This window comes from Pleurodeles waltl, chromosome 5, assembly GCF_031143425.1.
Source record: "Pleurodeles waltl isolate 20211129_DDA chromosome 5, aPleWal1.hap1.20221129, whole genome shotgun sequence".
Taxonomy (NCBI): domain Eukaryota; kingdom Metazoa; phylum Chordata; class Amphibia; order Caudata; family Salamandridae; genus Pleurodeles; species Pleurodeles waltl.
In genome coordinates, this window is record NC_090444.1 from 519,598,284 (window position 1) to 519,603,512 (window position 5,229).

A 5,229-nucleotide genomic window follows, 5' to 3' on the forward strand; every position below is an offset into this window, starting at 1 on the left:
TATGTTGCTGCCACCATTGATGGGAGCTGAACCCATCTCTTGTCTTTCCCTTTCTATGGCTAGGAGCTGTCTCTCCAAAGCCAATCTTTTGGCCATCCTGGCTAACAGGAGGTGATCTTCATCGAGGCTGCCCTCTATGCTTCCAGAGTTACTGGTCTCCCCTGTGGAAGAACCAGTCTCTCTGACTATTACTTGTAGAGTCAGGGTTTGAGAAACCCTCTTCTCCCTGATTAGGACAGGAGGGGGGAAATCATCCTCCTGTTCACTAATTTCCCCATCTGTAGGATTATCCTCAAAGGGGTGGTCCCTTTCAAACTCTGCCAAAAGCTCCTGAAGCTTTACTTTGGTAGGGTTGGACCCAGTCTTTATATTTTTTAGCTTACAGAGAGTCCTTAACCCTGACATCCCTAGATGCAGGTAAGGGGTGAGGTTGAGGTCCACCACCATCTCATCTGTGCTAGACATTAAAAGTTGGGATTACTTTTTAAGAATCTAAAAACTACTTCTAGAACTTAAATCCAAACTTTTACAAACTTTTATACTCTAAAAGAAATGCTAACAGTGACTTACACAAGGCCCTAGCAGGACTTTTTAAAAATTTAGAAAAATAGCTCACATTTCAAAAATCAGTTTCTAATGACAATTTTTAGAATTTAGTCGTGTGATTAGGTATTGGCTGAGTAGTCCAGCAAATGCAAAGTCTTAGACCCCAACGCTGATCCACCAATGTAGGAAGTTGGCTCTGTATATACTATCTCAAAGTGAGAAATAGTGTGCACAGAGTCCAATGGTTCCCCTTAGACGTTGATAGTGGCAAAATTTGATTATTCTAATACTTTATTTTGTGGTAGTGTGGTCGAGCAGTAGGCTTATCAGAGGGTAGTGTTAAGCATTTGTTGTACACACACCCAAAGACTTAACGCCAGGCCAATAGTTTTTATATAGAAAAATACCTTTTCTTAATTTATTTTAGAACCACAAGATTCAAGATTTGAAGTAAATACATAAAATGCAAGGTACTCCACTCAGGTAAGTAGGGAACTTTGAATTAGAGCAGTAACATACACAGTATTAGTTAAAGTGGCAATAAGCTATTTTAAAGGTGGACACAGTGCAAAAATCTACAGTTCCTGGGGGAGGTAAGTAAGGTTACATTTCTGAGGTAAGTAAGACACTTACAAGTTCAGTTTCCTGGGCATAGCTAGCCCACCCTTGGGGGTTCAAGGCAACCCCAAAGTCACTGCACCAGCAACACAGGGCCGGTCAGGTGCAAAGGTCAAAGGAGGGCCCAAAACACATAGGCGCCTATGGAGAACAGGGGTGCTCCGGTTCCAGTCTGCCAACAGGTAAATACCTGCGTCTTTGGAGGGCAGACCAGAGGGTTTTGTAGAGCACTGGGGGGGACACATGTAAGCACACAAAACACACCCTCAGCGGCACAGGGGTGGCCAGGTGCAGTGTGCTTATCAGGCGTCGGGTTTTCAATAGGAATCAACGGAGGGACCCGGGGGGGCACTCTAGCAGTGCAGGCAGGGCACAGGGGGGCTTCTTGAGCCAGCCACCAACTTGGCTAGGCAGAGGGTCGCCTGATGGCCACTCCTGCACTGGAGTTTGGTTCCTTCTGGTCCTGGGGGCTGCGGGTGCAGTGCTTGATCCAGGTGTTGGGTTCTTTGTTCCAGGCAGTCGCAGTCAGGGGGAGCCTCTGGATCCTCTCTGCACGCATCGCTGTGGGGATGCAGGGGGGGGTCGTCCCAGGTTACCCACAAGGTTGCAGTCGCCTTGTACAATGAGAGAAAGAAAATAAAACAGCACCGCAAATGTGGCTATTGCTAGAAAAATGAAGCAATGCTGAATAAAATGTAACTGGATTAAAGTGCAAGGTGGCAGGCCTAGTAAGCTAAAACAATGTGTCTAAAACATGTAAAACATGGCTAAAATAACTAAACAAAAGAATATGATAAGGCTTGGGAGAAGAGTTTATGGCCTGAGGAAGTAGGAAATGGAGTATTGATGATGGTATGGAATGGAGTAGGGAATTTTATATGGTGATTTTAACTGGTGAATTTTATAATGTCCTTGATTGACAATCATTTTTCTCCTGTGATCATTGGGCAAAGTTGGTAGGGCTAGCAGTTTTTAGGAACATGTATTGGGGCTGTGAGCTGTTGGCGGGTGACATGGAAAGTCGGGGCAATAGAAAAAGGTGCCTCTGGGAGTCTGCGTAGACCATTGATTCTGAAGGTTCTAAAGTAAGTGGTGATGGTACTTTCTAGTGTTTATAGAAATGGTTGGGAAGTAGGGATGTTCTCTCTGCTTATGTTGTAGTTATTTTTTGGAGCCTTTAGAGCAGTGGAATTGTTGTGTTCCAGGAACATGGAAGGTTTGAGGAGGGAGCATATGGTGGTACATGGCCTGTCCCTGCAGGTACAATTGGTTTACTTAAAAATGACCAGAGTGAACAAGAAAAAACTGTACGCTTGAAGTTATAGCTGTATGAGGGACTTTATCTATGGCAGTGGCAGAGGAGATGCAGGAAGAGCGTTTTCTTTTATATAGGGGGGTATGTTTCGGCATGAAGATGGATCAAGGCTGTCAGCACAGCAATTACTGTGAGTATCTCATATGGCTCCAAGACTTTTGCTGCTTCTAGCTGTGGATTATGGTACCTGTTTCTTTAGAATCTTGATGGCTACGGATGGAGGTGGAGATTAAAGGGTGTACAAAGGAGGAGATTAAAAGGTTGAGGAGGTGGAAGTCTGATTGCTTTGAACACTATGATAGACCCTTGCGGTCACAGGAATAATTTGGCTAAGTTTTAATTGTTATGTTGCTGTTTATATTACAGGTTATATAGCCACTCCAGGCACAGTCCACAATGAGATTTGGATATCTGGACACACTTTCAGAAAGCGGACTGTGCAGCAAGAGGAGTTGAGGAGATTTGGCAAACTGCTGGACTTCGATAATTTTGCTTTTCAAGTTAGACGGTTTGGAAAAGGGAGCATGAGTTATTGCCAAAATGGAATTCTCTGGCGTGCAGTGCATGTAGCCTGGATATTCTGTTGATACAACTAGGCATGACCAGGGGAAGATGAAAGGTTTGCCTTTTTAAAGTACATAAAGTGGGATTTGTTTGATTTGAAGAGGTGCGGTTGGATGTTTCCGTTTGTGGATCGAGTTTTTGCCCAGGCGAGAGTGGAGAAATGTGAGGCAACCGTTAGCATTGCTAGAGCATGTCAGAAGGTGAACAGAGGGATGTGAAAACTCTGTAAACAGGAAGGTTTTGCTAGGGTGGAGCACTCTGATATTAAATTTGAAATTGAGCAGATTTTTAAGGACGATGGGATGCACTTATGGTTGTTGGTATGAAGTTATATTTACTGCAGTTAAGGACTGTCTTGGCAGGATGTTGGAAGTAAAGTTGTAGTTGTAGTAAGATAATTTTACTTGCGATGGATGGGGGACGAGTTGAGAAACGCTGTAGTTTTTTTTTCTTTTGGCGGTATCGGAGAGGAATGTGCAGGCCTTGAATGAAGTTTCCTTATGGGAGCAGCAGGATGACCAGCGTGGGGGGGATACGAAGCCAAGAGTAGGGTGACAGATAAGGAAAATAAGTTGGCACATTACTAGGGACTACGGACCTCGAATATTAGTTGACATCTTACGGATGGATGGAACCTGGGTGTGTAGTGTGTGTAGTGTACAGCAGAATGTATAAGGGATTTTATGGGAGGGGTAGGGACGGGTTTGGTAAAGCGCCCCCCCAAGATGGGTCAGCGCGGCCCTTAGAAATCAGGGCCGCCGTGGCACATCTTAGTTGTGCGTCGGGCTGGCCAGGGTACTTCTGCCCTCACGCCTCCTGAGGTGTGGGAGGCGGTAGTTAGTTGAGGGTGCGATCGGGCGCCGTTGGTTCCGGCTCCATCCGCCATGCTCCAGTTGGGGGGCTATTTAAGCGCCCTCCCCCCCAAAAAGGCTCGGCCTTTTTCTGGTGCGTCGGCACTTCGGCCACCTGGAGCCAGCGTTGTGGATCATCGAGACCGGATCTTCGTGGGACTTGTGCGGACCCACACGTGCTAATTGGGACCCGCTCCTCCAGCCGCTTAGTCACAGCCGGGGTCACTTTGGTGGTCACGCCGGTGGAGGGCACCGCCCTCGCGCGTTGGCTGTGTCTTGCCCTTCGTTCCTCGCCGCATCACTTCAGCGTTACCCTCCAGCCAGTTGGTTACAGCCGTGGGTTGCACTGGTTGAGGGCACCGTCCTCGTGCTCAGACTGTGTCTTTGCCCCGTCGTACCCATTCCTCCTTGCCGCATCGCTTATTGCGCGGCACGCTGTTTGTTTTAACAGGTAGTAGCGTGGCCGAGGGGTCTAAGGCGCTTGATTTAGGCTCCGGTGTCCCCGGAGGTGTGGGTTCGTATCCCACCGCTTCCAGGACCGTTTTCTTGTCTTTTAGCCGCGTAGTAATTTATTAGTTGACGATATTTCCTATTTACTGAGCCTGGGTGCACCTTATGTGCCTGTGTAGCCTGTTTGGAGGCTACACACAGTGAATCCAGTTGGGAAACAATATGATTAATGCGCCAAGTTTTTAAAGAGTTCATTTTCCTTGATTAGACTAAATAAAAGTAGTGATTGACCCATTCATCCCCTTTTTGCTATAATTGTGGTTTGATTAGTGAAGGTTTAAATTTGCCTTGTATTATTTGTTGCCCGCCCCCCTCATGCCAAGACCCTCGCACCCTGGTGCGCAATTGGTGCATCTGCTAGGCCTTCCTGACCTAGCTAGGTGATGTCTACTTTGGTGTCACACAACGTCAGCCTGGTCTGGGCCAGGAAAGCTCTTCATTCAGCGTAAGTGGGGTCATTGCAGGGAGGGGGTGGATTTGTGATGAGGTTTGTATTTTGACGTGGTCTCAGTTGCAATCATTCAAAGTATACATTCTTAAGTAATTGATCTAGGGACTCTGATAATACCGTGCTGGAATTTGAGTGTGCGCATTTACGAAGTTGCATAGTGTATGTTAAGTGGTACTGTGTTACTTTAAATACAATTGAGAGTCATGGCTTGTAATCGCAATAAGGTGGGCAAGAGGAAGGACCGGGACTCAGAACTGTCCCAGCTGTTGAAGTTGGTATTGGCGAAACTGAGTAGTGGGGATTCTGGCAGTGGAGATTCAGCATCGGACGAAGAAAACATTTGTGCTGAGAGTGACCGCCCTAGGCGGTCCCAT